The sequence below is a fragment of the Anser cygnoides genome, chromosome 1 (genome assembly GCF_040182565.1).
Source record: "Anser cygnoides isolate HZ-2024a breed goose chromosome 1, Taihu_goose_T2T_genome, whole genome shotgun sequence".
Taxonomy (NCBI): Eukaryota; Metazoa; Chordata; class Aves; order Anseriformes; family Anatidae; genus Anser; species Anser cygnoides.
This window is the reverse complement of record NC_089873.1, coordinates 93,934,554-93,946,974: the sequence shown is the minus strand read 5'-3', so window position 1 is coordinate 93,946,974 and position 12,421 is coordinate 93,934,554. Positions and strand designations below refer to the sequence as shown.

At 38.9% G+C, this 12,421-nt stretch overlaps 1 long non-coding RNA gene across 1 annotated transcript in view; it reads left to right on the top strand.

Moving 5' to 3' along the window:
• The window catches only part of LOC106038837 (uncharacterized), a 78,689-nt gene extending 66,933 nt beyond the window's left edge, over positions 1 to 11,756 (top strand). Inside the window, exon 4 of the long non-coding RNA XR_010833753.1 lies at positions 11,339 to 11,756. This is a non-coding gene — a long non-coding RNA (uncharacterized lncRNA). The remainder of the gene's footprint in view (positions 1 to 11,338) is intronic.
• Positions 11,757 to 12,421: the final 665 nt, after the last annotated feature.

Below are 12,421 nucleotides of genomic sequence, written 5' to 3'. Positions count from 1 at the left end.
TCCATCTCTGGTTTTGGTTCCAAAGACAAAACAAGAAATCCTTACTCCCATCAAGGCTGACACATATATCTAAAACGAAGTGCATAGTTCGTCTGATAGTTCTTGTATTAATCATCCCTTAATTTTTGCAAAATTAAAGCATGCAAAAGTCTTGTAGAGGAGTCAAGCTGTCTAGCCACCAACTCTCCAGTCTACTTTGATTCATTTGCAGCTTAAGTTAGAAGTTACTGAAAGTCCTTCTCTTCAGAACCTTGTTTTGCCTGATCTGAAATACGTTAGTGGGCTAGATCTGGCTTCAAATATGTTGTTAACAAGGAAAAAACTCATCAAAAGTAACCTTTGACTTGTCTATCTAATGTCAGGATGCTCACCAAAGCTAAAGGAAGCATGCTCCTCACATAATGATCTTATGGAAAAGTGTTTCTTCATGGACTGGCTTGTAAGAAATGTTGTTCCTAGCATCAAAGTAAGAGGCTTCTAGCCTTAATTTTTTAAAATATGCTACAGTGTTCAAATAACACAACATTAATCTCTATAAAAGAAAATAGATATATATATATATATAAATAAGTATGCATAACCGGTATGTAACTTGCAGGCTTTCTAACTCATGTTTCTTTATTTCTCCCATTTTTAGACTGTTTTAGCACCTGGGATTTTTCAGAATTATATGGAGTACCCTGTTTATGGCAAAAATTAGCAAGAATGAAATTGATGTAAAAACCTATGTCTGGGTATAAAATATACATGTGTGCATGTGTATATACCCACAGGCAATTCAAAATTCTCTTAGTTTTCTTAAGAATCTATGCCTAATTTCCTTTCTAGATTATTTTCAATATATGAACAGAATTATTGGCCAACTATTGAATATTTTGCCACTAAAAATCATGTGAAATTGTGAAAATGTAGATTTAAATCAAGATTTTTCTGTGTCTGAGGTTTATGTAGAGTTTTCCTGTGTTTATTTGCAGCCATGAGATCTGGAATTGTAATTCCATTTTAATGAAACCAGAGTCTGACAAAACACTTAAGAGCAGGAGTTCTTAGAAACAACCGATCAAATATTGCAAGTTTAAGTGATGGTCACAACATGCCAATACCTTAACAGTTTTTAATGGGTGGGAAAATATGCAAGTCTTGGTTTGGGATTTTTCTGTGTTCTTAGCTTTCTATGTTTTGCTGCCTATATATTGACAATCTAAAAAATAAAGACTAGGCTTTGCAAGCACTTGAGCAGTCTAAATGGTACAAACTGTATGACCTAATGCAACTGCACATTTGTAATAGGCTTTGCTAAATTGACACTGACATTTTTCTGTGTTGCGAAAATTATAGCCATGACATGGAAATGAGCTGTGTTTTTTCCTTGCTAACTTAATCTTGCAGAAGATTGTTTGCAGCAATGATAGTTATCCTGGCAGTTAACTTTTCTCTCTTAATACATTGTTTCATGATATGGGAACAACAAATCCTGGTGAGTTGTCTGTTATTTAAATACCAGTTTGGTTTTGTGTAAAATTCAACTGAGGGCGCAATGGATGTGAAACCTAACTGAAAAGTTAGTTTTGTTGGTGAGTCGCATGTGGGTGTTGTTCAGCTTGTCAGATCCTGTGAAGTGAAGTAGGTATTTGTTGCTAGTCCCAAACCCTGCAAAGGAAAGCAGAGGATGGGGCTGTAAATTTAGCAGGAAGACACTATTTTTGATTAGCTGCAAAACTGGCCACTACCATATTCGTTTGTGGCAGTCATACATGTGTAATTTTCTTGCACTAGGATGGGTGGGAATGGAGGGGTGGGAAGAGAATGTGGGTAGGGAGAAGAGTGGGCATACACATGTGCCTTCATATGCTGTGGTTTATGAGGCATATTGACCACAGCTCTTGGACCAGCACTGAGAAATACTCTGGGCACTCCTCATGCTCTTATGGCTGTATCAGTGTTTTTTGTTGTTGTTGTTGTTTGTTTGTTTTTATCCTCCCTTTTACTGGATTGATTCTCAGTTTTCATGGATATCTGTTTATGTTGTGAGGTGTTGAGGCAGGACTCTCTTGTTCTCTCTGTGTTGCATCGGGGTCCTGGGAGCCTCTGATTGAAGTTGGACTGTCTTAATAATAATGGACTTCTGCCTCAAGATGGTTTTTACCTTTAATCCTTCCACTATAGCTGTCCCTGTATCTTTTATGATTGAAATGTAGTAGCGCAGATTAACTACTTTTTAATTTAACAAAAATAGAAATTAGTGTGTGCACACAATACGGCCAAGTTCAGATCCCTAAAGTCAGACTAACTTCTATTTTTAACTATGCAAAGTAAAACTATGTTAACATATGCAGGCGGTAGTTTTGTCTTTAATATCACAAGCATTAGCTACAGATCTTTATGGACTTTAATTCAGGCTTTTCCCATCTGTCAAGAAGCTGTAAAATTAGGACACATCCTATCCATCACTTCGTGGGAAGCAGAAGGGAAAGGAAGGGCTGTGCACTGTGCAGAGGTTTACTGTGGGTGGTTTGTGGTATAAACAAACGGGAGGATCTATGGATCCAAACAGTGTTGAAGGCATATTATGTAGGTTGTACATGTCTGCAGGGGTGCTTGTCCCATTCTGCCTTTGGTCTAGGCCCACACACTGAAAGGCCATTTGCAGCAGCAGTGTATTGATGTGATGTAGATGTGTCTCTGAGCTTGACTTCACTGGGGAAAGGATCTCATGGTTATACTGCTCAATAATGCAGACCAAAGTGGGGATTGGATCTGCTTCCAAAGTACACTCCTCCTGAATTTAAAAACAAAACAAACACACACTAGGTGCACCCAAATGAAATGCCTGGGCCCTGTGAACACAGCCTCATGGCCCTGCCTGGCCTTGGGTCTTCCAGCTGGGCCCACCCCTAGGCCTACATCCTGGTCTGGGCCTGTCCCAGGGGAGGTGCCTGGTACCCCCTCATTGCCCTGGTCCTGGCTGAGTGAGGGGATGGGCCCTGGCTGCTAGGCTGTGCCCTGCTGTCCCAGCCCCTGTAGTGCCCTGACAGAAAACAGAGTCATTGTAAGGCCTTATGTATGCCGTGTGGGACGCTCCAAGCTTTTCAAGCAGGTGTCCAAGCATTTGGACTCCCACAAAACATGTCTGCCTATTAAGCGTTACCCAACAGTAGGATGCAGTCATCCCCTCTTTCATTGAGGAAGACCTATGTGCTTAGCAGCTTCTGAGAAATGAAGCTGCTTTTAGTTTCAGTACCTGAATGTGTATTTACGTCCCAAGTTCTTAAAAGCAATAGAGCTCCAAAATACTTTCAATCCTGAGTCACTTCACATTTAAGTAACCAAGGTTTTGACCTTCCCCATGCTCATCTCCTCACTTCTGCTCCTGATGCCTGAAGTACTGCAGGCAGCTTCTGTGCAGCTTAATTTTTGCATAGTTCTTCAAGTGGTAGTGTGAGCAGAGAATGTTAGAGCTGTGTATTTTCTGGTATTCATGAATCGTCAACTCTTCCCTTCTGCTCCTCTGAAGAAGAGCATGCTATCCCCAAGGCGTGCAGGCCGATAGTGTTTGTTGGACCAAAGGAAGTCCAAGTGGAAGAGTAGCCACCAACCCCAGGAGTATATTTTCTCTTTAGCAGCTATGGCTCATGTTTTCCTGTTAGTCTTGTGAGTCAGCATTTACTATATGGTGTGCTGCTGCTTCACCACAGCAAGAGCCTTATTTTGTGCTTATTTTGGATTAGTTATACACTCTGTTTTGTTTGCCAAAATGTTTGGGATCCATCTGAATCTTAAGCAACTCTTCCACTTGTGTTGATGAAAAGAGAGCACAGATGGCTTCTGAATTAGAGAACTGCAGAATACCCACTTTGCCCTTCAGCCTAAAACTACACTGTTCTAAAACCATGAAACAGTGGCGAGGGCTCTGTCTCTCATGCTCTTAAATCTTCCACAACATTTACCAAAGTGAATTTGAGGAAGCTGATACTCTTCCAACGTGGAGGCTAGAAATCAAGTATTTAATCAGTGAAGATGAGTTTTCTACCCTGGAAGTATTGACATTCTCAATTACAGTTGCAACATCAAAGCCTTCTGCATTGAGGCTTTAGCCAGCACTTGAAACATATGGTGGAATATTTTTGTGCTGCTGCTGTTCTCCTATGGTGTATTGGATTTACGCTTGTATCATTTTCTTCCATTAGTTAGACTCACCCTATTTCACCTTTCCAATTTACTGGAACTTAACTGTTCATTGTCAACTGATTCATGAATGCAGAGCCAAACTCCAGAGCCAACATATGGCCTGAAGTTAATAAATTTAAATGCATGAAGTAAAGTAAATTAGAACTAGTATGTTAATGTTGATAGCTTTTACTGCAAAACCCTTGTTACATCTGTCCTGGAGATTCTGATTTTTTTCAGATGTTCTTCATGCACATGATTTTATACATATGGACGGTATTGTAACTCTTGCTTTACAGGGAGCGACTGGGGAAACGAGCTTTTGTACAAATAAAATCTTTGCATTCAATGAAATGAAAATGATAAAATTTAATGTTTTATTACAGACTTTCGCCAATATTCTCATAAATACTGAGTGGGGAAAAAAGGAAAAACATGTTGGGATATGGGTGAAACAAAAGCTATTAGTGCATGAAGATATTTTTCTCTTGCTTTTCATACTGGCAAAACATACTAGCAATAACGTATACAGGTAGACCTTCTGTGAGTTGAGATTACTTTAGATTCGTAGAAAAAAGTCTCAAACCTAAGTATGCTTTCACTATGTGTGTTCATCTTATTTATGAAGAAAAATTTGAGACCCTCAGTTACCTATTGGTACTTTGAATTTATTGAGCTCGGAAAGAATATTGTATTGTCCTAATGTGTTGGCTGGTGGGTAGAGGATACAATTTTATCACCACTAACGTCTAAAGGTAGCAATTTGTTTAACTTGCAGAGGTCTGAGTTTCACTTCCAAATATCCTCATTCAAACTGGGGAAGTTTTAGCACGCTTGTCATTCTGAATTTTTAGGGTAGTTTGATTACTTCCTGTAGAATGCTATGAGCTGCTCCTGATCAATATTTAGATTTCAATTCCCTTTACTCAAAGCAATGCAACAACCATCGTTGTCTCATTTCTCCTGCTTTTTATTGATGCCAGTTCCCAGGGCTGCTGTTGACTTTAATGGTAGCAGGACAAACACCTGAGCTGATTCTTTCCTGTTCCCCTTCTCCTTCATGACCTGCAATGGTAGGGCATAAATATTTTATTTTGTTCTGAAAGGGATGGAGATGCTGAGGAGGTTGCTTGTGGCAATCCCTTCTGTGGACTAAGTGGAAGGATTATTGGAATCAGTAATCTGAAACAAGTAGAAAGACTGTATTGACTTTTCTTATTGTAAGACTCCAAAATGAAAGGGTTGAGAGTGACATCCCTGAGGTCTCAGTAGCTGAGCTCTTTACTGTGGGTCTCTGCATCCGTCTTATTTGGGTCTTAGGGCAAGTTTTCGGGTCACCCTCAGCCTGATGTGCCCTAATTACCACTTCTGCTTTGCCATGTGACAGGTTCTCTGCCAGGGATGGAGGCTTGGTGTATTGGGGTGCAGTTGTGGCCACGTGCAGACCTAGCTGCCAGGGCAGCCGCACAGCTCTCCTTGGGGTGCAGACACAGTGGTGCTGGCAGAAACAAATGTGGCCAGGGCTCTTTGGCCACGTGAATGTTTTGTGCAGCCACTGCTTCTGCCCTTGTGCTGGTGGGTCCCTTGTCACGCAACCCATTATATTTGACCTCAGCAAGGCACCTACACCAGGATGTTTTATGTATCAAGTATGTGAAAAATCAAGTTGTATGTTTTGTAAATAGCTGTCGAACAATTAGGGGAGGGGAAAAATGTTTGGGACTTGATGGAGTTCTGCTGGCATCTTTCTTCATTTCTTCTCAATTTCCTTTTCTTCCCAACCTCACACCAAGATTCTTTGTCTCCTCTCCCAAGCTCTAGAAACAGAGTGGGAAAGGCGAGATGAAGATATGGCAGCTGGAGTTGAAATTAAGGTATTATGTAGTCCTGCAGAAAGCTCAATATACTTTGGCAGCACCTTGTTTGTGTTGAATCTCAGATTAAATGGCCAGATGTCATGAGGCCATTGCATGTGGCAGCACTCCATGATTTCTAAGGATTGTTTGGTAGTTTGAATCCCCACATACAAAGGACTGGACAAAAGACAGTTTTTGTGGAAAATTTTGTAGTGATATTTCGTCTTGTACAACAAAGAGTTGACAATGATTAAGTATGGATATACACAACAGAAATCTCTATGAAATGATATATGAAAAAGAAGCCAGAACTAGTACACCAGTTTTGTTGCTACTAACTGTTTGTGTTAATCAGGGGAACAATTGGGATAGTAGGGACAAATTGTTGTATTTCTATGTTGCATACAGAGAAGCTAAGTGAAGGAGAAGTTAAATGTCTTTAAAGTCACACAACCTTTTGTGTGTTCTGTATGTCCTTGATTGCCTTGGACATTGTGCCTTAGTCCCAGACCTTTATCTTTTTTTCCTGTTATGTATTGTATCTGTTTTATTTTTTGCATTTTTTATATTTATATATATGATTATATGAATGATAGTGTTAATTTTTTTTTCCAAGTCTGACAGTTGATCTGAAAGAAAACTAAATGGGGGGGGGGGGGGGGGGAATATTCTTTCAGTCTGACTCCTCTCTCCTCCCTTCCTCCCCCACTTATCTGACACAACAGTAAACACATTTTTATGCACACTTTGAATAAAAGCAAAGGAAACGAATAGCTATTGTCACTGTAAATACGTTGAATATCCCGAGTTGGAAGAGATCCACAAGGATCATCAAGCCGAACTCTTGGTTTCACACAAGACCACCTAAAAACCGTATGTCTGAGAGCATTGTCCAAATGCTTCTTGAACTCTGTGAGGCTTGCTGTCATGACTACTACCCTGGAGAGCCTGTTCCATTGCCTGACCACCCTCTTGTTGAGGAACTGGGGAGGGAAGAATTTCTGCACATAAAGAACTTGAGTAGAAGCAGAGGGTGTAAGTGTCTTCACTAGCAGAGTGAATTTTTGGCTTCAGTGTTGAGACATATGGCTCTGATTCATACAGACACCTGTAGAGTTCTATTGCCATGCTTAAGTCTTAATGGTTGGTGTGTTTTTCTCCTATGTTTAAACTTGAGTTTGCAAGCATGGCTAGAGTGGTGAGAGTCACTTGCTGTAAACATATTTATGATGTTTACTGAACAAGAATGTAAATTGTCTGCTCCATACAATATCATTTTTGGTATGTGGCTTACCCTTACCCTTTTGAGTGCTGCAGGTGATGAGGTATTCAAAGAGGCCCAGGACCATGCTGTGTATATTGAAGATGGACAGATTTAGCATGTTCATCGGTCTCAACTTTGCCTGTGAATTGGCCCAGGGAAAAAGTTCTATAATATACAATAGTCATTCCCTAGGTGAAGTGCTTCTTCATGTTGGTTGTGTACATTTCAGGGGTTAAGTATGGCCTATTGTAGGGCTGAGAAGATTCAAGTTTTGTTGTGGAAAAGAAGGCTGCAGACTCCCTGTATTCCCTGTATTTTTGCTCTGCAAGTTCTTCAGATGCTTGCTGCTGAGAGATGTAAACATGCAGCCCTGAAATGTTCTTGGAGAACACTAGACATCTAAACAGCACTGCAAGCTTGTATAAAAGTAACGTACATGAATATGGGGCATAGGAGTAGAGAAAATAAAAGAATTATAAATTGGATTATACCAATCTACCTTTCATTTAAATAAAGTAAAGCAGTTCTGGTTTGGAACTTTCTGTATCAATGAGCAAACATATAAATACAAGACAGCATGCAGACCTATGCTTAATGGTGTTTGTAACTTTAAATTTCCCCAAAATCTGAAGATTGAATCTCTTTTGCATTTGATACAGTGAAGCCAGTCTCTTGGGAGTTCTTTGGCTTTGTGAAATTAAAGTATGTAAATTGAGGCATGAAGATGTAGAGAACTGATAGTTGTTTTTTTTTTTTTTAATGACATCTGAGTTTCTCCATTTTCATTTTATGTTGTAGACTCTGCAAGATGCTATACCTGTTATATGACTCAAGGACCACCTCAGTAAGCATAGTGGTGTTATGTTGTCAGCTCCCTGCAGTGCTTTAGGTCAAGAATCTCTCTACTTCATAAGTTGAATGGGTTTTAAGTGATATAAAATAATAGATTTCCCTCATTTTTCCTGTTTTGTGACACAGAAATCAAAAATCTTATAAAAATTATTCACCTTGGCCTTTTTTTACTCATTGCACACACTTTAAAAACATTTCTCACTTCTTTTTATAATATTGGGGCAGAAGGTACAGCTCATAGAAACCATATAAATGAAACCTTAGTGAAATACTAAATTTAAGAGGAAGAAGTGTTCTTTCTCTTCAGCCTCAAGATGCCTTTCTTCCTTTCTTTTGTGTTCTTCATTTTGAAATGAAAATAAATATTTAATTTCTTACAAGTTGATACCTGCTCACTTGGGTGTTCATTGTGTTGTCTTCTGAAGCAACTGTGGCTCATAGATGCTCTTGTACTATTATACTCTAAACAACAGCATCAGATGCTCAGCAGGAGCTACGTGTTTTATCAGCATTGTTTTAATATACATTCAATCCATTGCCACTTTAATTCCTATGATTACATGTGGAATCTCTGAATTGAAAGGTAAAATCTATAGGCAAAAACCTCTGCTTTCAGTGCAGCCCCAGGCTGATACAGCTGTGGGACTGGGCTTTGGGAAGGTCCTTTGAATGGCAGGTTGGCTCCAAGAATTGCTGTAATTAAGTACTTTGATACAGCTAGATGGTGCCCATGTTACTCCCTGTGTCTGCCTTCTGTTATCAGGATAGCAGGAGTTAAAATTATGACTAATTTGTGAAATCTGCTTAAAGCTAATTATAAACCAAGTTAAAAGTAGGCTGATGAGGACCCTGCCAGATGGAATCAGCCTTTGCGTTTCTTCCTGGCAGTTGTGGGCGTAGTTTAAAGTAATATCCTCCCCCAGTTCGTCTATCAGATACTACCTCCTGTTGTAACAGTAAAAAAAAAAAATCATAACCAGAAGAAAACCAACCAACAACAAAAATCCTCCCTAACCTGCTCCCTCTAGAAATCAGAAAACTTATTTTAACCTCCAGGATTAGAAATAAAGTGCCAAAGCTCAGATGAGTTTCACTAATAATGTTGTAAGTTTGTTCTACAGCACAATTTTAATTTCCATCTTAGCCTCACATTATACAGCATGAGGTTCTTTACCAGCCTCTTGAATATCTCATTAGCTGGCCTAAAAGTCATGAAAGAACATAGTGAACAAGAACTGCTCTAAGATGCACCTTGAGCCATTCCCGTCTCTTCCTCGTTTATGGCAGGAGTGGTAGGGAGCTGGCCTGAATCAATCACAGTTGTGCTAGACTACGACTGAAGACAGAGCCTTGCTCTGACAGGGATCTTTATTTGGTTATTTAATTTTTTGAGATGCTGTGAAGTGAGCAAAGAAGGATTAAATCAGAGGGGAGAGGTGGGAGAAGAGTGGTTTAATTTATTTTATTCTTAGTAAGTCTTTGATAGATCGAGAATCTTGCTTTGGAGATTTTGGGGCTCACCTTGATTTTACCACTTGATGTCTTAAAATTGACATTGTCTTTAAATTAAAATTACTTAAAATTGTTTTCCTCTTTTGTCTTTCTGCCATGTGTTCCCTCCTTCTTTGCACTTCCACCCCTTTGTATGTTTACCTCATTTTTTTCCCACAACATCCCTTTTCTCTAAAAATCAGAAAGTTTAGTTCTGAGTTTGACCCATAGTAAAGATCACTGGTATTACAAAATATCCTATCTGGTTGCTCCCTGAGTAGGATGAAGTGCAGGAGAGTTTTGAAAGTTTGTCTTAATAACATTCAAAGATAGTTTTTGATCTTCTGAAACGGTTTTTCAATTGATTTTTTTTTTCCTGCATCTTCCTGGTCCAGGTAAGACCATGTTTTGAGGGACAGACCCAAGCTGCATTTTTATTTAATTGCTCTTATTCTCTTCCCACTTAGTGTAAAATAAATCAGAATTCCATTATGCGTAGTGGAGAAAATACTGCATAAGCAAAAATGGGGCCAAGTGTGCCTCTATGACAGCAAAGCAAATGCTTTAATCTTAAAGTTGACTATTCTGGTGTTAGATTAAGAATTACAATTTGTCTTTTGGAAAAGAGTCTAATAACACCTGTGAGAAAATGTTGTTTGATACTGGAAATATTTACATACCAAAAGAATTGGAAGTATTCTTGTTACAGGATATTCAGAGTACCCTTCCCTTCAAAGTTTATTCAGTTTTCCTTTGAAGATGTCTAAAAGAAGGAGGGATGGGGGGGAATAATCCTTTCTTGCCTCCTCCTCTACTGTTTTCCAGCCATAACAATTTGCTACTTTTCTAGCTTTATGATCTACTAGAGAAATAAAAATGTTTCTTTTCAGGAGTATAAAGAATGTTAGTAAGTCAATACAGGAGGGTCTGACTGCTGATTAAAGGTTTGTCTCCTCCTTTAAAAATTATTTTAAATTTGTTGATCAGTGTTTTCTCTTCACTTATTATCTAGGATTCTTCTTTGTAGCCAGTTGACAAACCTATAACTAATCTGTAAATAATTGTCAGTGGATAAGACGGTAAAGGGGACGCAAAGACAGTGGTTTGGGTATACCCATTACATGTAGCTCATCAGGTCAACCCTGGCAGGTGAATTTCTGTGCTTGACCTTTCAAATCTCTGTTGCCCAGAGTCCCAGCAAAGTGTGTTTTGATTTAGTGACCAAATTGGAATTTGATTGTAGGCCCCTGATTAATGCACCGAGGAAAAAGGCACGTGGTGTGATATTTTTCAAACACAAAAGTGCACCCACCTCTCCTGTGAACAGCACAGTTCCTGTGAACTCCAAATATGTGCGGTACTGTGCATAACCATGCTTTACTGGAAAGTGTGGCAGTGAAGGAAACTCTCTATACTAAAAACAAAACCCAGCAACAACAAAAAACATATTCATGAAGCAATTTTCACTAATTTGAATTTTAATAGATGAGCACTTACAACGGTAGCAGACTGGAAGGAAACAATGACTGAGAAGAGCCAAAGGAGGGTATTACGAACTAATTACCATACAATTTAAAATGCATGTCCCATCCTTTCTGCACAGGATTTCACAAGCTTCTCATGGCATATAAAGTTATAGGTGAGGGTCACAGCCAGGAATATAGCAAAATACAGGCTTATTGATAATAATCCATGTTTTCCACTCTAGCAGGTACCACAAGTTGTAGATGAAGATACCCTGAAGACCAAGCTTGTTCATTAGAATGGAAATCATTTGCAGATTAGGTGCACAAAAGGAAGACAAACTCCAAAGTAAAATGCAGGATTCTGAGTAAAAATGTGGGAGCTGACTTTTGCTCTTTTTTCTTTGACTGTAAATGGAGAGACTGCTAAAATAGTCTCCTGTAAGTCCAGCAAGTACTCCCTTTGTGGAAAATCTTGATTATATGCATTTAGAAACATTTGTCTAATGGTGAACGAGTTTCCACCAGAAATCTGTCTCTGTGCTGACGTCTCAGTGCCTGAGCAATCAGGAAAAATAAATCAAAACTGAGTTTTAAACTGTTATGTTGTTTCAGCTTGGGTTTGTTTGATTCTGTGCTTTTTCTTTGTGTAGCTTTGCAAGAAATGTTTTCAGCTTTCTGAGTACACAGATGTGTCATATTAAAAACTGGATGGAGCTAGGCTTTTTGTACCCACTTTGTAAAAAGGAAATAAGGAGGAAAAAAATCAACTTCTTTCTGAAAAGGACATAGTATATATAATCACCACTTATTTTGTGATTTAAAAACATCTGTTGAATAAAGAATTGATTTCAGCAGTGTTCTCTGTACCTTGCAGGGCTCACAAAAGCAGGGACTAGATTACCTGGATCTTTAATATCTGCTAGGCTCTTCATTGCTGCTCTTCTAGCAGATGCCTAGATTGATTGCTTCTCCAATTTTTTTTATTTTTAATTTTGGTTTTTTTTGGTGCAAACCTTCAGAAAAAGGGTATTTTTAAGTCCTTGTTGCATTGTTTGAAAGTCAATTTAATAAAAATATTTAAAGTTCTGTGAAGGGTGGGGGGTGTATAATTCATGGCTGAATGAACAACCCCTTTATCTTTCATCCATTTGTGTGCAAACGAAACAGACAGCCAGAATTGTATTTGGTATCTTTAGGGGATGTTTTTGTCTCTTGAAGACGGCCTCTTGCTCTTGAAGCAAGCTGGACTACTTTCATTAGTGAAAACAGCCATGGGCCTTTTATTGCACTTTTATTAATTACGTACATTATTAAGTAGTCCTTTG